At 43.1% G+C, this 25,968-nt stretch overlaps 1 protein-coding gene and 1 long non-coding RNA gene across 6 annotated transcripts in view; one reads left to right on the top strand and one right to left on the bottom strand.

Moving 5' to 3' along the window:
• The window catches only part of FHIT (fragile histidine triad diadenosine triphosphatase), a 1,063,956-nt gene that overhangs the window by 757,935 nt on the left and 280,053 nt on the right, over positions 1-25,968 (bottom strand). The gene's annotated exons all lie outside the window — the stretch shown is intronic.
• Positions 17,357-19,658, top strand: LOC309525559. Its single transcript, XR_014216418.1, has 2 exons — positions 17,357-17,597; positions 19,362-19,658. It is a non-coding gene; the product is annotated as an uncharacterized lncRNA (long non-coding RNA).

Genomic DNA, 25,968 nt, shown 5'->3' with positions numbered 1-25,968 from the left:
AAAAGCCCTTGATAAATAGGTTGTTAGATGAGCTTCAAGTAAAGAATGAGAATTTTCTGGCGTAGGCCGTGCAATGCAAAGAGGTTGCATTGCATATAACAGCATGAAGGAGGAACCAGAGGCAGGTTTGCACACCCCGCTCACACCTTGCCCCTTCCTACTTGACATCTGCCAGTGCTGCATAAAACCTGAAAATAGGAAACTGCTTTGAAATGAGCCAGACTGATGGTGAGAATTTTCAACTGTAAGTGGCAGAAGGGTCTTATGCAGAGGTCTTTCCTGATCTTTTCTGAACCAGAGGTACCTTAGAGCACATATGGTTTCCCATGGATGCCCAGCCCCAGCGGCGTGAAATTGCACGGTTTCTTTCCAACAGCAAACATGGTGCAGCAGGAAACTGGAGAAAACCATGCAACTCCACTCCACTTGCCTTCCTGCCAAAGGGCAGCACCAACCAATAAGCCCAGGGGCCATTCTGACAGGGGTTGAGAAGTGAAACATCTGCTTATGGTTGCCACTGTCACCGCCCTCTCTCTTGGACTCCACCAATGCCACGCAAGCGTGTGGTAGGTATTAGAGGTGTGAAGGACCGGCCGCCCTGGCAAGTTACTGTTATGCTGGCAATAGTTCCTGGGTTCAACAAAATAGTCGCATTCAGTTTTAGCTAGAGTTGGAACCCAATCCTGGGAGCTGCTGCGCTCACACTGTGGTTCATAGGACCAGGTTGTAAGACTTCAGCTTATTTTATTTGGTTCTTGAAATTGTGTGAAAATTTAAATAAGGAAAAGGTGTGCTGCTTTGAAACGCATCAAAAGTGTACATAGTACATTGTTGTCACTACAGAATTATGCTTCTGGGGACTTTTCACTGAAACCCCCATCTTCTGATCCTTGCTTAGGCCCCGTCTCCTGGCTTTTGATGCTGCCGCTGTCCAAATCCCATCACTAGCTCTGACCTTCCTGGATTAGAGAATTGTTTCCCACTCTGACACCCTAACTTTTTGCAAATTTTGGTTTTCTATTTACTGGCTGGACAGTCCTTGGCTGTTGAACATTGCTCCGTTTTGTGTTGTTGGAATTTGCTAAGCAGGCTGGGTATTGCTCATTTATTATTTTGAATCTATACTGCATTTTGTTTGTAGGGGCTATATCTGATCCCCCACCCCCAGTCTTGTTAGCAGTCTTGAGTCTCCTTGGAGAAACAGGCAGGGTAGACATTTTATTATTATTATTTTTTACAAAAAGGTATAAATAAACCTTGCATGTAATGCGAAGGCAAGTCTCACCAGACCTCTCTCATTGTGATGAGACTACTAGAAATTCCTCACGTATGCGAGGAAGCGTGCCTACATAAGTCCTTGCCATCTGCCAGAATGGTACCTCAATGCCATCAACTGAAAAGTTCCATTACATTCAATGGGAAAACTTCCTAGTTGAGTCCCAGGGCCAATGCAAGCTTTCGGAGAGTCCCACAGTCCTGAGTGGGATCCCTTTCTGAGTAGGCTTAGCTCCACACCACTGCTATCATGGCTGCTCATTCACTTGCTGTCTTCCTCCAAATCTGGGACCAATGGACAGCCTCCCAGAGGCAGAGCAGAAGGTATTCAGCTCCATACTCCATACTCAGAAGGTATACTGCTCCATCTCCTCACTTTTCTCACTCTTTGAGCCAGTGTGGTTAAGAGCGGCAGACTCGTAATCTGGTGAACCAGGTTCGCGTCCCTGCTCCTCCACATATAGCTGCTGGGTGACCTTAGGCTAGTCATGCTTCTCTGCGGCCTCTCAGCCTCACTCACCTCAGAGTGTTTGTTGTGGGGGAGGAAGGGAAAAGGAGATTGTTAGCCGCTTTGAGACTCCTTCGGGTAGTGATAAAGCGGGATATCAAATCCAAACTCCTCCTCCTCCTCCTCTTCTTCTTCTTATGTTCAGATAAGACAGGTAGCAGCACTGGCAGCCCCTCCTCCCTGCTACCACCCCTTCCTCCTTCCTCTTAATATTGAAATGTTTTGCTGCAGCAATAGTGCTACCAACCTGTCCCCACTGCTCTGGCCGAGGCAGCCCAGGAGCTGGTCTGCAAAGCTCCCACTTAATCTCAGAGACACATCGCAAGAAAAGTATCTTCAGGACTGCAGCTTTAACTTCTTTCTCCCTGATGAATGAGGTGGAAAACATAGCACGCTTAGTTACTTTTGATCACATTAAACTGAAAACATATTTCCCTTCCTTACTTGCCTTCCTAGCTTAGGAAGTGAAAATATAAAGAAATATGACAAAGAGAAACCAAGGCAAACATATTTCAAAATATTTAATACATCTCCTGAGACAGTAAATATATTCTGACAAATGAAGTAAACCTTTTACAGGAATGCAAGTTAACACATTTTATCCAAAAAGATAAATTTCATCCTTGACACACACAGAAAGCGATCGCACACACACACCTTTTTCTTTCACAAAATTAACCCATTCTGGTTGCAGATGGTGGTTAGGCAAACACTTTACTAACACGATCTGCTCACATAAGTATCTTATGGTACCCTCCCTCCCAGAACTAACAGTCCCCAGATATTATGCCTCTGACAGACAGAGATCAAGCAGTAAACAATTCCCCGTTTAATGAAACTGGACAGAGAAGGAAACTTTCAATGCCTTAGTCCATGTTTTAATCCACAGAAAAACTGAGGGGAAAACTGGAAATCTGGAGGAAGAAAAACACATTTGAATACTGTTCTATGAAAAACTGTTCTACACAATGAAGACCACACTTGCTTCTATTCCAATGTGATGACTGTCCCTTTTAACTGTCTGATAAATATGAGAAAAATCTGTTTTCAGGGGTGTATGAAGTGGGGGCGGAGGGGGTGGGGCAACCCAGGTGCCACTCGGGGGTGTGTGACAAGACAGCCCCTGCCTCCCCTCAGCTGTAGAGTGGCTGAGGTCACGCGCAGTCAGTATGGGCGCCGCTCGTGAGATGTCCATATGGGCTGCAGCTCTCACGCGTCATCCGTATGGGTGTCCGTACAGGCTGCCTGTCACACGGCAACCATACGGGCTGCCACGTATGCACACTCTGTACAGGATGCCACACATGCACAGTCCATACAGGATGCCGCTCACATGGCAGCCTGTACGGTAGCCGTGCAAGCAGCGGCCCATACAGGTACCCCTATGGACGTCACATGCGAGTGGCAGCCCATACAGTGTGCACGTGCGACATCCCGTATAGAGTGTGAATGCACAGCAGCCCATGTGGTTGCCAGGCGAGTGGCAGGGTGCTGTGCATGCGCACTCCGTATGGGATGCCGCACATGCACAGTCCGTGTGGGATGCCACTCGTGTGCAGTCCATACAGACGTCACACGTGAACCACCGAGCGGTTCGCCTCGCCCCTCGGTGTCCTGCCCCGGGTGCCGGAGAGTGTTCCCCTGCCACTGTCTGTTCTACATTATTCTGAGCTCAAAGTTTGTCAACACCCCCTTCCTGCATCCCCACCAGCAGCCCCCATCTCCCTGCTTTGCTACTGCTACCCCAGAAAGGCGAGGGGAAGATGCCACACTATCCCCGAATGACCCTGGACCCACCCACTGCTGATTTGCAGAAGCTAGCCTGATGCCAGACTTCTGGGTGGGGAGGTTAAGGGTGAGGAATTCTTGGGTCGATGTGAATGATTTTTGGACAGGCAGTTGAGTTTTTATTTACCTGCTGATTCGTGGGTGGGAGCATTGCTTTGCTTATTGTTTGAGTATTGCCAACAATTTTTTATCACTGTTTAGGGGCCTGGTGTCTTTTTGTTTATCCATATGTTGTTTGGAAGATTATCATAGCTTATGACCCTCCTTTGTGTATTTGTGTATACTTTTCTTTAATAGAAGCTACTTGGAGACCTTTGTGTGGCAAGTGACCATGAAGAAATAAAACAAAAAACAATGACATATACTGAGAGCCAACATGGCGGCAGTCAATTCTTCATTCAAACATCTCTGGATGATATTGGGTAAGTAATTGCCTTTCAGCCTAATGTACCTCACAGGGTTGTTTTGAGGATAAAACTGGGAGAGGGACACTACCACCCAGAACTATTTTGAATAAGGGTAGGATATAACTGTAATGAGAGGGACGCAGGTGGCGCTGTGGGTTAAACCACAGAGCCTAGGACTTGCTGCTCAGAAGGTTGACGGTTCAAATCCCCGCGAAGGGGTGAGCTCCCATTGCTCGGTCCCTGCTCCCGCCAACCTAGCAGTTCGAAAGCATGTCAAAGTGCAAGTAGATAAATAGGTACTGCTCCGGCGGGAAGGTAAACGGCATTTCCGTGCGCTGCTCTGGTTCGCCAGAAGCGGCTTAGTCATGCTGGCCACATGACCCGGAAGCTGTACGCCGGCTCCCTCGGCCAGTAAAGCGAGATGAGCGCCGCAACCCCAGAGTCGGTCACGACTAGACCTAATGGTCAGGGGTCCCTTTACCTTTTATAACTGTAATGGATAAATACACTTGTAATAGGTATAGCTAGGCAAATGACTATGAATATATTTATATTCAAGAATATTTTGAAAATATTATGCAGCCTGTTTCACATGTAACGCTAAGCCAAACCATGGCTTAACGTGAATGAGCAAACCAGAACTGTAGCCACAGTGCCCCTCCTCCTGTTCTACTGATGTCATGCTAAGCGACGGCTTGATTCTAAATCTGAATAGAACTAGCTTGTCAGGGAACTGACATCGGAGCGAGAGGCGAAGGGGAGGCTCCCAGATGATGCTGGCGAAGGACCCAGCAGCAGGGGGAAAAACAGCTCAGTAGAGGGGGAAGCCAATCAGCGCAACACCGGGGATAAAGGGAGGCAGACGGGGGAAGTGGAGAGAGGGCTCCAGGACTCTTCAGTGGACATCAGTGAGGAGAGCCCAGGTCCTCCGCTACCCACGCCTTCCCTGCGCAGAAGACTCCCGTGCAGTGAGAGGAGGAGGAGACTGGGTGTCAAACAACTTTTATGTTGGAAGAGGTTCAAGAAACGCCCACTGACGGATTCTGCCAGTGACTGAGGCAGCCACCATGAGAAGGGGCTGTGCAGTCAGAAAGTTTTAACAAGGCAAATTAGCCGAGAAAGGCACCAGTTTACGCACGAGTAACTCATACCCATTACATAGCTGATTTATTAGTACCTTAAGGGTATTGGTATGAGACATAACAGGCTAGACATCCAAGAGACAAAAACAGCAGTGTAGCAATAAAAAGAGGTTTATGGTTTGGTGGTTTGAGAATAAAAGTAAAAAGGTTATGGATACATGGGCATAATGGTTATCCTTGCCCTAGTTTAAGTCAGCAACGACCACTTTTTTTCCTGCGTGTTGCTCACTGTCAAAAGTGTATGAAACTTGAGTTACCAAAGCCCATTTCTGAAGAGTCCCTTATGTCAGGAATATTTGAATTCCAAAGACTAAAGAACACAATGACCTTCCATTTGGGTTCCAGTGGTCCTTATCTCATTTCAAACATTTTGATTTGGCATCCTGATGTAACACGCAATAGCCACCACGGAAGAATTAATGCTTCATAAAGGCATATGAAGATAGAGAGATGTAGATAATACTTCAAGCTACAGAGGTCTTCTCAAAGAGGTTTGCTGTGTGCTTTGACTTCAGGATGATAACTTGCATGTGTCAGAGCTAATTTACATCAGAATCTGCAATTTAATCATCTCACCTATCACATATGAAGAATATTAGAAATAAAGGCCTATGCTTTATAACTAAATTAACTCTGAAATTCTGCTATACAAAGTAATATTATTATCTCTAGTCTAATACTTATGTGGCTTGGAAGGAAATTAATTGCTTATTCCCCCCTTCATTGACATTACTGTTATACTTTCACATATCTCTGCATATGCTGAATTAAGCAATATGCAATAAATCCTGTTAGTGATGGGAAAGCCTCATACACCTTAGCTGCTCAGTTCAGAGAGTGACCACCCCAAAAAGAAATTACTTCGGACCCAATTCAAGTCAGGTTCAAACAATGTGTTTAAAGCTCAATCTCATTCCGAGCCAAAGCCCTGTCCCAGTCCCAGTGATATCACCAAGGTACAGGGTGGAGCCTACATCTCTCCACCCCAGACACAATCCTTCTATCCCCTTCTCTTACCTGCTGGCCACAGTGGAGAAGACTTGCCATTAGGTAGCCCCTAACAGAGGGCTCTGCTTTGAGCCTGTTCTACCCCTTCCAGATGAAGGAAAAGAAGGCAAATAGGGGGGTCAAGTCCATTGCAAATTGAGCCCAAATCTCAAAAGGGTCTAGGATCAAATCATAATGGGCTTTTTTTTAAAAAAAATAAAAATTATTAACCAACCAATCAAATCAAATCACATCACATAAATTCCGAATTACAAAGCCGAATTTTAAATTTTTGTTGAGGGGACCCATATTTCAAGTTCTGAAGGGGGATTCCAATCATCTTCTTTCTGCTGCGTTAATAACCAAATCAGTCCAAATAAAGTTCATAATTCTGTCCAGTCTTATCTTACTGTTTCCATATCACATCTTGTTCGTATATATTTTTATTTTTTTCTTTATGATCTCTTCTGATAATCTCCTTAAGCCGATAAACCCCAATTGTAATCCTGTGTGAATTGTAATCCTGTGGTTTCCATATATCATTGCTTTCATAAATAACATCGCTCTTTCCATCATTTCTCTCACAAACTGTCATTCTTAAGTCCCTCTGAGGAGTCTCACACACAATACAAAAGCAGCTCTATTTCTCCTCCCAGACTCAAGTCCTCCGACAAAGCTTGCCAAGATGGCGACGGTGTTTTTAACTGCATCATTCCAAAGCTCTTATACATTCCACAGTCTTCTTAAAACATGCTTTGATTAGAAAATTTATCTCCACACAGTCATAAATCCACAGCTTAAGTCATTAAAACGACATTTCTGACTTGTGGGGGGGGGGATTCTTGTTTAATCACATAGAGAAAAGAAAGGAAAGTTTTTTCCCCCTCCCCCATCAGTCCCTTTGCCATACCGAGTCTTGGCGTATCTTCTCATGATTTATTCTTGTTCCTCCGACTCGTCTTGTTTTATCAGAGATCTCTTCTGTTAGCAGACTTTACTCCGCCTCCTTCCTTGAAATATGTGCATTCGCTTCATCCGAATTGTTTCTTTTGAAGTTCTTGCAGCTAGCGGCGCGGATCAGAGACGACGTCCAGGAGTGCCGAAATCCCACAGAAGGGCATTGTGCCTAGTGCCCCCATTCCCACAAATTCGGGGGTGGTATAGGGCACAGCAGGCAAGGGCAGCCCCCCCACAACCCTGGGGGTAGGGAGGCTATTTTACTTGCATCACAGCCTCCTAATTACCTCGTGTGGGTCGGAGAGATGTTATTGTCAGCCATCTTCCGATGCGCCCCTAGTGGCCCCCCAAATCATAATGGGCTTGGAGGCACAAACCCCTATGTTCACCTTCCTGACCAATGCCAAGATTTCAGAGCCACCATTAACTCCCATTGTTAGACTAATCCACAAAATTCACTACTAGCACATTCAGGAACTGTAGAAAGAACTCTGATGTCCCTTAAAATAAACTTACTCCACTCTCCCCATTTACCTGTGCATATAGGATTTCCACATGGTGATAATGTATACATACCATTGTTGAAGGAACATGAATGGTAGAGGGGGGGGGGCGACAAACCACAGTTTCCACTTGCTTCTCTGTGGACATTTCCATTTGTAACCAAAGCAACTGATACATTTCACTAAATTATGTGTTCTGAAGAACAATCAAAGCAAGAATGTGCAAGCATAGCTAAGTTCAATGAATGCCTTACACATTGTTATTCTGCTTGCGCCATTTGCATAAGAGCTATTCAAATCATTTCCATCTATAAAGATGGGAATAATGTGCAATTTCCCCCTCTCTTTCAAAGAACTTTAAAAACAAATTCAAAAACCTTCATTTTAGTTTGTGGGGGGAGGTGTTGCATTGCTCAGAAGATGGCAATTAAGCCCATACAATGTGATCCCGTGATGTTGTGACGCTCATCAGATGAACCAGATCATCACAAGTGATCCAGAAAATAAACGAAAAGCATGGCCTATGTTGTTGTGATGTTAACAAGAAGAAGGTGGCTTTCATGATCAACATGGATATTAAAGATTAAAAGCTAAACAGGCTAGTAGACAAAGGCAGTCTAGGAGGGGCCTTCCTATGGGTTGAATGCAAATGCTGAATGACAAAATTTGAGGTCATGCCCTCAGACCCTCCAAGTGTCCCTATTTTCCAGGGACAGTCCAGGATTTACAGAAGCCTTCCCAGTTTCTGATTTGATCCCAGAATGTCCCACTTTTCCTTAGGACGTCCCTATTTTCAATGGTGACATGTAGAGGGGTATGGTAGGATGTCCATATTTTTATCCAAGAAATGTTGGAGGGTATTAAGTTATGCGACCCTCAAGGCAAGGAAATATCTAACTATACAATCTTTAGAAGACATCCAAAGACAGCCCTGTATAGGGAAGTGGCCCATAAAAATGCCTTCTGGGTTCAGCATTCTGAAACAGCCACATGAGACAGTCTCACAGCCCCTTGGTAATGTAGCATTCAATGTGGGCAAACTTACACTTTATCGAGGAGAATCAGCCGCAGATCATGTGCTGGAGAAAAACGTTCAGGTCAGTCTGAGAATTTTGAAGAACATGGCAGGTATAGATGAGGACTGAGTTGAATTATGTGTTAATGTCTTGGACCCTAATAGTGACATGGATTCTTCATGGTGATTCTAGGCCGTTTCCTCCTTGGACTGACCTTGGCAGTTTACATTTGGATAAACTGTCAAATGCCAAATTAGATACTTATAATACTTCATAGGCTCCAGCTCCTAGGTGCCACCCCAATGTTAAATTTATTAAATGTGTTTCACCGTTACAAAGCTGCTGTGAGGGACTCTATAACATAAAGCCTCAGGTCACACAGTGCGCGCAAACAGTGAGCGTGCGCAACGCCACAAAATAGCATTATCTCCGGAAACCTCCTGAGAAAGAAATCTTGTCACCCAGATGTTCATGCGTAGAAATGCTTGAAAACGCCAACACAACTCACATCACACATTGTGCTATCAACAGGGGTGCCAACAAGTTAGTTTTTTTTATGTTCCCAGTTTAATGAATATAGATTGGGTCCTCTGCTGCACTCACTAAAGAAGTTGAAAATTTGCATAAAATCAGCATATACGTTGTCACATGCAAATATGTGCCTTTTTTGCAAGTGGGTGGTATGCTGAAAATGAAGCTGAGGCCACACACAAATAATAAGATATGGAACAGATGTAAGTCCAACAGGTAAAACTTCCCTCATAACTATACAGTCGTACCTTGGATCCCGAACGCCTTGGTACTAGGTTTTGGCTCCCGAACGCCGCAAACCTAGAAGTGGTTTGCGAACGTTATTTGGAACCCGAACATCCAACATGGCTTCCGTGGCTTCCGATTGGCTGCAGGAGCTTTCTGCAGCCAATCAGAAGCCGCACTTTGGATTCCAAACATTTTGGAAGTCGAACAGATAGTACACTATAGTTAAAGGCATGAGAGCCACACTCAGCCCTAGTGCCATGCAAAAAACTCAAGTTTTGTGAGTTGTTAAATGAGTTGCATTACTGTAGGCCTTTCGCCAGCTGGTCTTAGGCTGACAGTTGCCTTGCAGGATATCTGAAGAAAAGATTAAGGAGTAAAGTCTACACAAAAGCAGAGTAGCGTCCCTAAGATGGTTGGATGGTGCTTTGTACGCCTCCTTCCAGAAACTCCTGCAGCCAAGCTGATGCCAAATGTTTTGCTCTGCTTTCCTTTGGACCACATCAGTGAGGACGAGAGGAGGGTCTTGCTTTCTGGTCAGCCCAGGATGCCCACACACACTGCCCAGGCTTGTGCCCCAAACAGGTCACTTTGGTGCAGCTAACACAGTTATTTGACTTCACCCTTGGAGGCACACACACTCCATTTCTCTCTGTTCCTTTTCTTCTTCTCTTTCCCTTTTATCTGTTCTTGCTCTCCCCCCCCCCCGCCTTTTATTGTCTTTTTGATTCTATTTGTTCTAGATACTATTGTATTGTGGAAACTTCAATAAAAATCTTTGGAAGGGGAGAGTGAGAGGAAGATGCCAACAACAAAAAATACTGCATTCAGTCCGAGATAAAATTCAGATGGAGAGGTTCAAAGGTGATTTAAGATTTACAGTAGTGCCTCAGGTTACATACGTTTCAGGTTACAGACACTTCAAGTTACAGACTCCGCTAACCCAGAAATAGTACCTCGGGTTAAGAACTTTGCTTCAGGATGAGAACAGAAATCGTGCTCCAGCAGCACGGCAGCAGCAGGAGGCCCCATTAGCTAAAGTGGTGCTTCAGGTTAAGAACAGTTTCAGGTTAAGAACGGACGTCTGGAACGAATTAAGTACTTAACCCGAGATACCACTGTACAGCAATTACGTTCAGATGCTCGTACTCTGTTTAGTATTTAAGGAGTTAAAAAACAGAATCTGCAGAAAATAACTTATAAGGAGTACCTGATCACACAAAAAAGCACAGGGGAGTGAGAAACAGCGGCTTTTTAAAACCCCAGGAATGCCCAGTGTCTGAACAATTGACTCATCCATCACAGCTCTGACTTCACTCATTGGCTAAAAACGTCAAAAGGTCACAGCAGCCAGGCTGGTTCATCTCACAGATATTGCAGCAGAGGTGAGGGATGGGGCGCTCCTATTTTACTCCGTAACTTCCTTTCTAGGAGGCCTGGAGACTTGCCTTTTTAGAAAAATGAAAGCTGACAATTTTGTAGCCCTTGTGGGCTATGAGGCCCAACACATCTGTACCCCATAGCTGTCTCTCAGCGGCCCTGACTGTATGCGCCAGCCGCTGAAAGCCAAGCCAAATGTTAGACTGCAGCTGTGTATACTGTCAGCCCAACTGCTGCTTCCACTAGAGGATTTCATTGGTTAAGAGAGGTTGCTAAAGTCAGCTCCTACTCCTTAGTAAGAGAGGAGCTGCAGCTCAGGGACAGAGCATCTGCTTTGCATGCAGAAGAATCCCAGGTTAAATCCCCAGCATCTCTAGGTAGAGCTGTGAATATCTCTTGCCTGAAAACCCTGCCAGTTAGTGTGGCTATAAAGGGGCTTTCAAACCAACATGACTTGAACTGGATTGCAATAGTCCACAAATCAGTGTCCGCCAGCCTCAAAAGCTGCTGTTTTGAAGCCAACCAGAAGTTGGCCATGACACATCCAAGGAGATAATTCCTAAAATGTGTCCTGCACCAATTGTTGAGAAATCCATTCGAAAATGAGGGGGAGGAAAGATATTATCGCTAATAAAAATACAATGAATAATACTTTGAATTAACGTTGCTCTTTCATCCGTTAATTAATTAACATATAATTTAGCTGGAAAACAAACACATATCTATCTGGAAAAGGATGGGGAAATAGCTATCTAATGCAAAACAAGCTTGTGCAAATTTGTTTTAGATATTCAGACGCTTTAAAGCAATTCCCCTGGAGACTTATGTGTTAATAAAAACACAGAGTTTTTTATTTTAAAAAAAACACCCTTGTTTGTAGAAACCTCAAGTTTAAAAACGAAAGGGAAGCAAATTTAAAAAGTGTTAATTTCAACATCAACACTTGGAGACAGATACTATGGATAACAGCTGCCAAAATTATAATATATGTAAATTATTTTGACTTGGGATTCTTTTTAATTTTCTGGGTTTATTTTTTTTGCAACTTGAAGAAAGTGAAAAATGAATCTCAAACAGCATTTTCAAAATGTATTCCTCTCCCATATTCTCCCCTCTGTGTAGGAATTGTACTTCTTAGGTATAACAACAAAAAAATGATTAATGACCCCTGACATTAGAATTTAAAATGTCCTTCGTGCAAATATCCTAGTCCTTCAATTCTTTTGTAATACAATAGGCAGGCAGGAATTAGAATTGCAAAAAAAGAGCTACATGGAAATTACACAGTGAAGTAGTTCCATTGTGATACTGGGGAGCAAAATGAAATGGATATAATGCAGATAACACAGATACAAGAGTGTTGCAGGCCTTTTCCCGAAAACTACCCACTCATTTACAATTGGGCTCTTTGCAAAAGGGAGAGAGAGAGAGAGAGATCAGTTAAAAAGAAAGAGATCAGACGACAGATTTGATCTTCCCACAAGGGCTTCAAAATAGTCAGAAAATGTGATTAATTTTTAATCAAGGGGAAAAAGTGCATCCTTAAAGAGGCAATACCAATTCGATGTGTGGGACCTAATTTACAAGGTATAGAAATACAGCGTTTCCCAGCCAAGAAAGGGGTCTTCTAGGCATTTACTAGGAACATAGGAAACTGCCTTCTACTGAGTGAAACCATTGGTCCACCTAGCTGAGTACTCAGGTTTCAGGCAGGAGTATTTTCCTAGCCAGAGGTGCCAACTTGTGAGGGAGATGGGGGGGTAAACCTTGTGTCAGGATCATAGCTGTCAGCATCCTCACCTGTACCGGAGACAGTCTACGGGATATCTAACAATCCGGGATAACAGCGGGAAGCAGTGGGAAACGGTGCTGAAATAAGGGAATTCCCCGCAAAAAAAGGGAAGGTTGACAGCTCTGGTCAGGATGCTGGAGTTGCTAGAAATGGCTTCATTGCACTGCTTCAGTGGCTGGCGGCGTTTCCTTCACCTCCTCCTGCCACCACCACCAGCAGGGGGCAGCTTTCCCCCTCCTCCCCCTCTGTGGCAGGAAGAGGATGAGCCAGCCACTGAAGCCATGCTGCACTCAGCTCTGTGCTTGGCCCTGAATTATTTTGGGGGGGGAAGACTGGGGAGCCCCCAAAAGGGTTGGGCCCCCAGGAAATAGCACCCCTGCACCCAGCTACACTTGTGGATTGAACTTGAGAGCTTCTGTATGCAAGGCAGATTCTCTGCCACCGAGCTGAAATTAACTACCGTATTTTTCCATCGATAAGACTCCCCCCATATATAAGCTGCCTCCTATTTTTGTGGCAACAACCAATCGCCGGTCTTCCCTCGGCACTATCCATGTATAAGACGCCCCCTAATTTTTGACATTATTTTTTTGGGGGGGAAACCTCGTCTTATACACGGAAAAACACGGTAAATCCACTGTTTATCCAAATCAGTGCCTTATCCCAACATTTGACATTCATTTGCACTCATTTGCTAGAGTTACAGCCAACCCTACTTAGAAGGGGTCGCAGCAACGCCCTTCACGGAATCAGAGATTTTCTCCATACCAGCACAGAAAAAGAAGATCTACATTGTTATGGGGAATCCATCAGATCCACGTAAGAAAGACCCATTGCATGGAGAAACCAGCCTCTACAAGACAACTGTAATTTTTGTCTTGGCCCCTGGTAGGCAGGTTTTCACAATAAGACCATAGCCAATTTTTCTCTTTCTAAAGCCTCAAGAGAACTGCCATTACAATTTATCTCCAGATGAAAGTCTTTTTCCTTCGCCAAAGCAGTAAAATAAAAAAGGGGGGGAGAGACTCTGTATAAAAGTAAACCCAGTCTGTCTAATTAATTGCTAGGCTTCAGAGAGTGACAAAATATTTATTTTCTTGTATCTGAAGAATAATGAAAAGGATGAATCGTTTTGAAGAAAGTAAGAGCTGGAAAAGGCACCTCCAGGCTGAGATCACATGCATGCCATGTTTTAGCCCAAAGCTAAGTTAACTGCTGAGATATAAAATCCTCATAAAAGAGACGTGCGCTTTCACCTCTAATCATTTCGGTGTTGCACAAAAAGAAACCGTGTCTCGCAACTTGACACCCAAAACCCTTGGTAGGCAACCCCCAGGGGTGGCCAATGTGGTAGTCCAACAACGTTTGGAAGTGTGTCTTTCATCATCCCTGAAGACAAGCCATGCTAGCTGTGGATGGTGGGAGTTTTATTTTACTGAACCAACTTCATATACTGTTTGTAAACAGAACCTCTAAGTGGTTTACACACAAAAAAAAACAACAACAACAAAGCATTAAAATTGTCAATATCAAAATAAGTTCAAGAAAAACACTAGGTATATAAAAAATTCAAAATCAACAGGTAAGTTAAAAACTAGACGCGTCAACTTGTGTGTGTCTGAATAGGCTTACCTAAACAAAACTGTTCTTAGCAGGCGCTGAAAAGTCACCTGCCTGATGCCAGGGAACTTTAAAGCATAGGTGCTGCTCATTGTTCTATGCTAAAAATGTCTATGCTACAGACAGATGTCAAAGAGAACAACAACTACCAGACTTTTAGAAGACATCTGAAGGCAGCCCTGTTTAGGGAAGCTTTTAATGCTTGATGGACTACTGTATTTTAATATTTTGTTGGAAGCCGCCCAGAGTGGTTGGGGAAACCCAGCCAGATGGGTGCGGTATAAATAATATTTTTTTATTATTATTATTACTACTACAACAACATGCCCATTCTCCCTTGGGTAATCTCCTTCCTACCCACCTTGAACACCAAGGTGTTAGCAGAAGAACCACGACATCTCCCACCCCCATGGTAGCAATGGGTGAAGACTTAATCAAGGAATGGACACCCAGGCAGGGTGACGGAGGCACGTCTCCCAGTGCTGCCCCAGTGAAAAACTGTAGGGGAGGCAGGGCAGGAAGTGAGAGGATGCAAAGCTTGTTTGCTGATATTTAAACATAGGCAGGCCAAGGCCAAGGTGGACTCTTCTGTGGCTCCTGACACATTAAGAATGTTAGAACACAGAAAAGGAGGAGGTAGTGAAAACGGGTGAATCCATCACCTTCCCGGTAAGATTCGAAGATCCGAGTGAAAGGCCAGATTCTGTACCAAGGCCGCAATACCCACGTTTTAAAGCTTCTGAAATAGAAGCCTGTCCTAGAATCCAAGAAAGAGATTCTACCGGGGGGGCAGGGCACCAAAAATAATGCATTTGGAATTATGATGTGCAAATGCTTTTTAAAAAAAATGTTTTGAAAAATACATCGAAATCGTCTTAGCTCACTCTCGCCATCTAGTGCCACATTTGTATATTGGAGTTCACAACACAAAATGTTTTATTTGCAGCTGTATAGCTGAGTCCCAGGAGAGTTTCCACGGTATTTAAAATTATTTGGCTATCTTCTTCTTTATACCCATTGCTTATACCATTTACCCTCCAAGGGACAAGGTAAATCACCTGAAGTTGTGTCTTGTGCAGCTGGTCCCTTTTGCTCCATGCATGGCCTCAATGTATGCGAAGTAAAACAACTGGTCTTTCTGTTCCATATCATTAGTACCCAGTTAGAAATGTCACACCCACACCGCCACCCATTCTCCTTCTCTTGATGCATGTTTTCTATCAAGACACTTTTTTCTGATGTAATGTAATACTAAAGGCAGTCTGTATGTTCATTAGGCTTCCCATCAATTACTTTTAAACACACAGAATTTCCAGAACTGACAGTTTTCCACTGGACGATATGCACTGATGTTCTTGGCTTTGGTACAAACAACATTATCTTGTCAGTTAAATTATTTGGCTGACTTTTCCCACATCTATTCCTTTAATTAGCTTATTATCTCTAATTTACTGGGCAAATTACTATCATCATAGCAAAATTATAACATACGGCAATGGACAGTCTTGTCTGGATCTCCTACACACACACACACACACACACACACACAGAGAGAGAGAGAGAGAGAGAGAGAGAGAGAGAGAGAGTGTCTACAAAAAGTCCATCACAAACCCTTCTAGCACTTGCTAACCACTCTACAAGGTCTTATATTACAAACCCTACTACCACTTGCTAACCACTCTACAAGGTCTCACATACTTCCCAGTCTTTCTAACACAACTCCACATTTTGGACCTCTTAAACGACAGCACACCCATTCAACTCAGTCAAACTCCTTTGTGTTGTTTGAAGGTATGGAGGACAAATCCACAGCTTACATTTAAAGCCCATCCAATTGACATTAAAGCATGTGACATCCTTCCAAAGTACCCTGGGAACTGTAGTTTGTTAAAGATGCTGGGAATTGTAGCACTGTGAGGGGGAAACCGCAGTCCCCAGGATTTTATGAAGCAAGTCATGTGCTTTAAGTGTCCATTGGGTGCACTGTAAATGTATGGTGTGGCTCTGTCTGCAATTCCCCCTAAGAAAGCCTATCCTTCGTCTGGCACTAGGCTCCCTGCCATAGCAGAACCAAGCACAGACAGAGGGATGCCTCCCTTCCTTCCTCCTGTCCACCAATAGAACATCAGAAGTAAGGTAAATGCCCCAAATAAATTCATACAACCACATAAAGTGATACAACCACCTTATCCTTTAATAATTCTTTTCTGATAATGGGACAAGCCCTCTTTGCTTGTGATTATCAATAGCAAGGTTAAATACTTTTTCTGAATAACTGGTTGCAATTCCTATCTTTTAATGTTTTTGTTCTGGAGAATTTTTTTAGCTGGTACAATCTTGCCATTTTGCAATGCGTTCTCCCCTCCACGTTTCCACAGAGAAATAAATAAAAATCCATTACTTTCTGGAGAATGAATGATATCACATTTTAAATCCTGTCAATACATTTCACCGTTCATGACAAAATGAAGTCTTGTTATAGGCCCTATCTCTGCTAGCCAGCATCTTGACACGTTTCTCCTCCTTATTGTGGCAAGCTTTTAACATGCTGTTTTGTTTTCTGCGTGTGACTGCACATAACTCTGCAAACTGTCATTTCTCTCGGTGCAAACTGTTTTATGACATTTCATAGGAATGAAGCTACACACAAATAAATTGTATTTATTGTATAATCACCGGGAAATACATGGCCAACATACTTCATTGCCTAAATAGAAGTTTATGTTTGCATTTTAAAGGCAGAGCTTACTCCTGTTTTCTTCTGGATTAATATTCCTTTATTCCTGCAGTGAATTTGCATAGGTACTAAAGTGCTTGTTTTAGAAATATAGTTTGGTCTCTTGCCAAATAGTTTTGCAAGTTTTGCAAAACTCTTGCATGGAGTTTCTTGCATAGAGTATTAAAAATATGTTAACAGATTCCTCTGAGGAAGGAGAAAACAAATAATTATTATTTTGAGGTTTTAAATTTTAACTAACAGTCACAACAGTTCAATCGAATTATCATCCCAAATGCTGTTAAAAGCTGCCAGAGAGATCCAATAATACATAAGGCTGCTTGCCAATTGGTCAGGTGATTCTTCATTCCTGGCAGTGACAAATACATGCTAGGAGTTGTTGCTGTAGAAATCTGTGCATTATAGTAGACACGACTTTGCAAAAGGAAAGCAGTTCTCGTTAATTCTTCAGAACCATAATCTGATTATATTTAAATCTTTCTGGGCGATCCATGTTCTGATAGCAACATGATTTTCTAAGGCAGCTGTTAAGCTAGTGACAGTCACCTAGACTGAGGAGACAGGGGGCTAGAGCATGAAAACTAGGCTCTGTGTGAATCTCCCCCGTGTGATGAGCCAAAGTGTGGGATATAAAGCTGTCAGTCAAGTCCAACATTCCAAGAGGACTAACTGCCTCTATGTGGCAGGCAGTTTTGTCATTTGGTCGGTTGCTGCAAGGAGTGTTAATTGGTAACTGCTCGGATGCAGTCTTCTCATGACTCACTACTATCTAGTGCATGGGTAGGGCAGCCTAAGGCCCGGGGGCCGGATCCAGCCCAATCGCCTTCTCAATCCGGCCCGTGGATGATCCAGGAATCAGAATGTTTTTACATGAGTAGAATGTGTCCTTTTTTAAAAAAAAATGCATCTCTGGGTTATTTGTGGGGCCTGCCTTGTGTTTTTACATGAATAGAATGTGTATTTTTATTTAAAATGCATCTCTGGGTTATTTGTGGGGCATAGGAATTCATTCATTATTATTCTTTTTCAAAATATAGTCCAGCTCCCCACAAGGTCTGAGGGACAGTGGATTGGCCCCCTGCTGAAAAAGTTTGCTGACCCCTGATCTAGAATATAGTTTATCTGTTATGTAACCTAAGCCTGCTTTCAGGAACAACTCTGTAAACCTGAATGAATCTAATAGTAAAGTAGTTTATGTTAATATGATTCAGATTCATGTGTGTTTTCTTAAAGAGGACAGAAAGGGATTATCAACCAGGAAGGTATAATTATTGAAAGGACTCAAACGAGTTAGCAACCCACTTGTCACTGCATAAACTCAAACAGGGGATCATTGAAACTCTGCTAAATTATATAAACGTTCCCACACAAAGAACTCAAGTTTGGAGCATCTCTCCAGACCGTGAACTATGACCAGGCTTTAGATTGTTGAGTTGCGTACATTTAATATTTGCATTACACTTTTCCAACAATGGATGTTGAGCTCAAAGTGGCTCTCAATAGCGCTAAAAGACAGCAAACATTGAAATCGCCGAAATATCAAGCACAACAGCATAAAAAGGAAATAACACAATTCTGTGATTCTGTAAACAGAGAACATCTTCATCAAAATGGTTAATACAATTCAGTAAAGTCATAGTAACTCATAGTATAGCTAGGATACTTCCTAATCACACGGAAGCTTACAAAAAAAAATATGGATTAGCAGTTGGTTGGCGTTCCCCACCCGAGGCAGCTATTGTGTTTGTGTTTGGGGTGCACCTTTGCCAGAGCAACAACAATAATGCACCCGGCTCTGGCATAGTTTAGAGTGTTCTTCAGGGGCAGGAACAGGGGTGCATGGCTCCCACTCAATGAAGAACTCAGATTGAGGTGAGCATCTCTACTGAAAGTTTTAATGCTCAGATCAGTGTGATATATAAGCAAAATTGTGATAATGACTATATCCTAAGATTCAAATAATTAATCCCTTGAATCGCATATTTACCTACAAATCCCCGTTTGTTTCAACGTCAACTGAAAAGCCTGCTCAGGGTTTCACGATGCGCATCATGTAAAAAATGAAAGCTGTTCTAAACTCCAGCAGCAACTCAAGGCTGCAGTGCAATAATTCAGTGTTATGGGAAGAATCCTGCTATTATGACCGATTTATGCAGACTCGAGGAGGCATGTTATGCTACACATGGACGTGAGGTCACATGCAACCACTTTACATTTTCCTCAGTAGTACAGAGTCAAAGAGGTCACCAGTGGTAAAGGATCTTTTGGATTAGTCTGTTAAATCAATGCATGAATTAAAGGCAATTTACATATAAATGGCCTAATACACCAGCTTTTAAATTAAATGAATTTTTAAAAGATTAAAGTAACAGCAGAAAAGGTCAGGTAGGCATTAAGTACACATAATATGATTTTTTAAGAATTGCTGGATGGCTGTCTTGAAAGCTGTAGTCATATTGCTGGCTTGTTAATATTTTTGTATTTTTAATTCAGAAACAGCCAGACGTAAGGAGGAGGAGAAAGGGGAAATGATCCGATAACAAGAGGATATCAAAGCAACATGATGTGTCAAAGCAAGGATGGGAGCGCCTACTCTTAATAGGAACTTTATCTGCATGAACCCCTGCATCTTAATTAATTTTGCCAACATCTGGCCATAATCAAAAGTTGAAACATATATGCCTGTGCATCCTGCTACAGGAAATGTAAGAGCAAAACAAGTAAACAACAGACAGTGTCCCACAAAGATACAATCCATAACATACACGAAAACAAACTGTTCTCAAAAACAATATTGTTGTTGTTTAGTCGTGTCCGGCTCTTCGTGTCCCATGGACCAGAGCACGCCAGGCACTCCTGTCTTCCACTGCCTCCCACAGTTTGGTCAAACTTATGTTGGTAGCTTCGAGAACACTGTCCAACCATCTCGTCCTCTGTCATCCCCTTCTCCTTGTGCCCTCAGTCTTTCTCAACATCAGGGTCTTTTCCAGGGAGTCTTCTCTTCTTATGAGGTGGCCAAAGTATTAGAGCCTCAGCTTCAGGATCTGTCCTTCCACTGAGCATTCAGGGCTGATTTCCTTCAGAATTGATAAGTTTGATCTTCTTGCAGTCCATGGGACTCTCAAGAGTCTCCTCCAGCACCAGAATTCAAAAGCATCAATTCTTCAGCAATCAGCTTTCTTTATGGTCCAGCTCTCACTTCCATACATCACTACTGGGAAAACCATAGCTTTAACTATACGGACCTTTGTTGGCAAGGTGATGTCTCTGATTTTAAGATGCTGTCTAAGTTTGTCATCGCTCTTCTCCCAAGAAGCAGGCGTCTTTTAATTTTGTGACTGCTGTCACCATCTGCAGTGATCATGGAGCCCAAGAAAGTAAAATCTTTTACTGCCTCCATTTCTTCTTCTGTTTGCCAGGAGGTGATGGGCCCAGTGGCCATGATCTTAGGTATTTTTATATACATCACCCTAAAAGTGCTACACCTGGAAGCTCCCCTAGTAATGGTGGAACGTGTGTTACAGATGGTGTGGATACACATATTTCTGATTAGTCAGTCAAATTATGCATGAGCCCCATGCCCACCCTCTCGGTCCCTTTACAAAGGCTCTTCATTCCTCAGCGCCCGACAACTCAATACATCCTGCATTGCAGTGGGTTGGAACTAAAGCATAGTTAGAAGCGGGGTTCAGATCCTGGTCTGTTCCAATCATGGCAATTCCAAAACCACAAACAAATAACCTGGCTTGTTATACAGTATGGTGTACAATTTCAAGTCCTTCTGCGTTGCTCTAGTCCTCCTTTCACTGCCCCCTCTTCATCATAACTTATGCAGGAGGAAAGATTGTAAAATACTTGGCACACTAAATGTGAGGAGAGGAAAGAGAAAGCATACTCTGTGATTCTTGACCAGATAATGGGCAACAGCAATGGCCCAGACCTATAGGTACCAGGGCAGATAACAAGAGCTTTGAATAAGGCATGTGATAAAATGGGAACACAGAAATGTGGAAAATGAGGAACTGTTATTTTTAAAAAAGAGCCCATATGTATTAAACAAGTCCCAAACATAACCCAGAACATTTAAGGCTAAATTTAAGTGCATAAAACAGCCTTTGCAGAAATACTTGGAAGTGTTTCTTTATTTTTATAATGGTGACAGCAGAAAAGTCATTTTAGCAAGCTCTTTCTACCAGGCAGAAATACTTAAATCCTTTTTGTCTTATTACCTTGCTGAATTAGTATTAATACATCCTTTAAAAATTAATCAGTTAAAAAGCTCCCAAGGCACTATAACCCACTTTCCTGAAATCTGATGGTAGAAGTTACGTTTTTCCATTTGACTTCTTCACAACTCAGCCACCCTCATCTATAAGAAATATCAAGAAAATAATTATTTTATTAAAAGATACTCAAGGTTATCACAATGGAAAATTCTCAAGTAATAATCTGATAGTAATCTAGCGTCGAGCATATTAGAGGGGCAGAGAGAGCTGCACTCAAACACTTGGACCTTTATAATAAAGATCTGCTGACTATTGCTATTAAGACTTATCTAAACTTTTACCACTTGTAAGCCTGATCTCCTTGCTGCATTTATCCTGGCTCCTTTCTACTAAACTCTTTTAAAATGTTTCACTGAGGTTTCCCATTCAGTGTTCTGAGCACCTTACTAAAACACTATACGAAGGTTATCCTTGATGTTTACATACTTGAACTTGCAAGGTCAAGGAAAATCAACTTTGGGCACCTCTGCAACATCATTCTAATAATGAACCTGAGTTGCAAGTGCAAAGTTGTGCCCACACAACCACATTGCCCTTGCAGCTGAATTCAAGAAAGCTACATTGCTAAATTCAAAATAAATAAATAAATATCACGGCCTCAAAACCTAAAGCAAAGATCCAGAGCACAGCATGGCCACTTACACATTGCCATGAGAGTAGAAATTCATTGCCAAGTGGACAAAATATGGCACTGGTCTGAACAAAAGTTGCATATGCTAATTTATATGAATAGATGCAAATCTAGAAATAATTGGCATAGTTTTAAAAAGCAACACTCTCACAGTGGGGAGTACTGTGACCAAGTGATCCTGCTCAGTCTGCTAATCTAGGCATTAACTGTTCATGGGCAACTTCAAAACCACCGCTCTCCGTCACCCTAACAGTGGTCTATCTATAGACGGGACTTGGATCAGACTGTGCTTCAAACTAAGGATTATCCTCTGTAATGCAGCCCTGGATGGCTTCAATATCCAAAATTTGGTCTCACTATGGAATGGCAAGATGAAACAGGTGGTTGATGCAAAAAGCCTCATTTTGCAGCTTGCTGACAGATTGTGGATGGTGCAGAGGTTACTGACTCCCACTGCTCATTCCAATGGACCCTAAACTGGGATTACGCCCTGTGACAATTCCAAGCCTTGAATATGCCATGGGCTTATTGCAGCTAGGTCTCCCTTCTAAAAGACTAGAAATTAACTGGTTGCTATTCCAAAGCACTGGTTACTATTCCAAGCGAAACAAAACAAACAAACGAAAAAAGCAATATAAAGTTATAGGCAATCGCGTCAGAGAAAAGAAAAAAGAGGGCATGAACTTAAACGAAGAAAAGGTCATCCATTAAAAGGATTTAGGAGGAAATGCTTTACACAGAGAAGAGTTGTAACAGAAAATAAACCGCCTCAGGCAGCCTTTCCAACTACTGATATAAACTTTAAAAAGGAAACAAGTACTTGAAGGACAGAACTATTGTGCAGAGAGAGGTGACTGGCCTTTGGAAAATAGGATTTTCTAGTCGCACTCCATCTTGAGAAGAGAGAGAGAGAAATCTTGCACATTTTACTCCTGTGTACAGCCCAGAGTGCCAGACAATATGCAGCTAGTGTAATGCCAATAAAAAGGACCTCTGACACGAAACTGAAATGAAGAGAAGTAATGGGGGGAAACCAGTCAGAGAGCTTGCATATATGCCAGTGGTTGCCGACACTTGCTGCTCTCCAAAGGGTTGACAACACCACGCCTACCAGTGCTGTTCGTGTTACTTCGGGATATGTACTGTTTTGCTGGATTTATACAGCCTTGAGGCTTCAGAACACTCCCTTGACAGACAGAATGAGCAGAGGAATCTGTTTTGGGAATGGGATCTGGAGGTGCACACTGGATACACTTCCACTTGAGCCAGACCCACATGAGAACAAGCCTTTGAAATAGTTTCAAAGCAACTACAGCACAAACCTAGACAGCATCTTAAAAAGCAGAGACATCACCTTGCCAACAAAGGTCCGTATAGTTAAAGCTATGGTTTTCCCAGTAGTGATGTATGGAAGTGAGAGCTGGACCATAAAGAAGGCTGATTGCCTAAGAATTGATGCTTTTGAATTATGGTGCCGGAGGAGACTCTTGAGAGTCCCATGGACTGCAAGAAGATCAAACCTATCCATTTTTAAGGAAATCAGCCCCGAGTGCTCACTGGAAGGACAGATCCTGAAGCTGAGGCTCCAATACTTTGGCCACCTCATGAGAAGAGAAGACTCCCTGGAAAAGACCCTGATGTTGGGAAAGATGGAGGGCACAAGGAGAAGGGGACGACAGAGGACGAGATGGTTGGATAGTGTTTTCGAAGCTACCAGCATGAGTTTGACCAAACTGCGGGAGGCAGTGTAAGACAGGAGTGCCTGGCGTGCTCTGGTCCATGGGGTCACGAAGAGTCAGACACGACTAAACGACTAAACAACAACACAGCACCTTTTTTTTTTTTTTTTTTTTGCTAGCCTAGATACCACCCAGTTGCCAGAGACCTGCCACATTCTAACTCACTCATCCCAGAAGATCTATGGTTGGGACTGCACCCATCATCAATTCAAATGCAAACAATTGGGTAAAACAGGAGGAGGGGCCTGTGGTCTTTTAGATGTTGCTGAACTACAGCTCCCATCAGGCTCAGCAAGCATAGCCAATGGCTAGGGGTGATGGGAGTTGTGGTTCAGCAACATCTGGAGAGCCAAAGGTTCCCCACTTCTGGGCTAAAATTAATCTAATCCGGTGTGAGCCCTGTTTAAAATGCCAAACATTTTATCAGGGAAAGGGATAAAAAGGAATATCCCACTTACTGATCCCTGAGTTAAATGCTCTACCATTTTAAATAATGTGTCCACCATTAGCTGGCAAAAAGAATAAGGCTGTTACTCTTTCCAAGACACACAGCCTTTTATTTTATCATTCTAAAGTGAATAGACAATGCTGTAGCATGATGCCACTCATTACTAAGCTCACTCACTGCCTGGTGCAGCTCAGTCGTTGATTTATAGCCTTCTGGCTGACTTCCCTGCTTTCAGGAATGTAAAGACCCAGGATCTGTGAATAATCAGCTCCCAGGTCTCCCTCTCACAGACTCCTCCATTTGGTAAAAGGAACTGTGGAGTAGATTATGCTTGTGTTTACAGTCTCAGCTGCAGACCTAGAGCTTGAGATAGCTTTTCGCTCTGGACTGCAAAAGCATTTTATGGATCTGGTGCCAGCCTGAGTTATATGAGGGTCCATTACCAGGCATCAATTGCAATCAAAATCTACCTCACAGTCCTATTTTAAAATGAGTGGTTCTGCGTAGCTACTTCACATTGCAAACCAGTGAGAGGTATTCCTTATTCCGTTCCAGTGCCACCCTCCACGACACCTTTTTGCAATCTCATCAATTAACAGCTGCAAAGTAAACACTTCCCACGTTATGGTCATTTAGCTGCAACTTCCAGAAGGGGTCGCAGGGCATAGCTTGTTGCTGAAGGTCCACAGTTCAATCCCTGGCATACACCAATTGAGAATCGATCAGGAAAGACCTCCATTTGGGCCCTAGACAGCTGTTCATCCAAGTGAATTATAAGACAGTTCCATATATTCATGGCTCCCAGTTAGCAAGGCTGCTGAAAGTTCATTACTACATGGTGGAAAACACAGATTTATCCAGCTCGTAATTGTCAACTGTATAGCAAGGCTGCTGAAAGTTCATTACTACATGGTGGAAAACACAGATTTATCCAGCTCGTAATTGTCAACTGTATGGTGGAAACCAAACACCATTTTCCTGAGCCAGTTGAGAATGTCAAACAAACCACTGAACATACACAACTCAGTAAGCAGTGGGGTAGAATGCTGGAGGGGGGGGACTCACATCTGGCAACCAATGCACCACTTGGGTTTCAGAAAAGGCTGGGACACAAATTTACATGACTCTCTAGCATTTACCAGAAGTAATGTATTTAGCATTAACTCTGGAAGTGTGTACTCAATTTTGACCAAAGAAGCCTCCTAAACTATACACCCCTGTCGGAGCCAGCCGTTGCAAAATGGTGCTGTTTAGCATAAAATAAAGACACAGAGAGCCAGCAATATTTTCAGGATGGTATGAGCAGCTCCTTTCGAACTTCTCTCCCCCTCCGGTAACTTTTTTATTATCCTTTGTTCTCCCTCCAGCCACATGGCCGTTTGCCAGTGTCTCACATTACCTACACCCGGTCATGGCTTTAACCCACCCACAAACCATATAAGGTTACACTGCCCAGAGGGGGAACATAACTCCATATAAGGTCAATGCATTCCAATACATTGTAAAGCTCAGAGTGCTGGTCAGCCGAGGTCAGGGGGCACCCTGCAATATTACAAGCCTTTACCGTGGCTTTATGACTCCCACACAGCCCTATACCCACAGGTCTCAGGGTGGTTCACAACATAAAAATCACAATATAAAAATACATAATAAAAGCAACCCAATAACCCACCCTCCCCAACACATTTTAAAAGGACATTGGATGTCAATCAACAAAAGGCCTGGTTAAAGAGGAATGCTTTTGCCTGGCCCCTAAAGGTGTATAATGAAGGTGCCTGCCAAACCGCCCACTGGGGAGAGCATTCCACAAGCAGGGAATCACTGCAGAAAAGGCCCGTTCTTGTGTTGCCACCCTCCTGACCTCCTCCACAAGAGGAGGAAGCACACAAAGAAGAGCCTCAGAAGATGATCTCAGGGTCTGGGAAGGTTCATATGGAAAGGGATGGTCTTTGAGGTATTTTGGTCCTGAGCCATTTAAGGCTTTATAGGTGAAAAC

Source organism: Podarcis vaucheri, assembly GCF_965113315.1.
Source record: "Podarcis vaucheri genome assembly, chromosome: 2".
NCBI classification, from domain to species: Eukaryota; Metazoa; Chordata; class Lepidosauria; order Squamata; family Lacertidae; genus Podarcis; species Podarcis vaucheri.
Note: the sequence above shows the minus strand (reverse complement) of the source record. Positions and strands in the feature narration are given on the sequence as shown.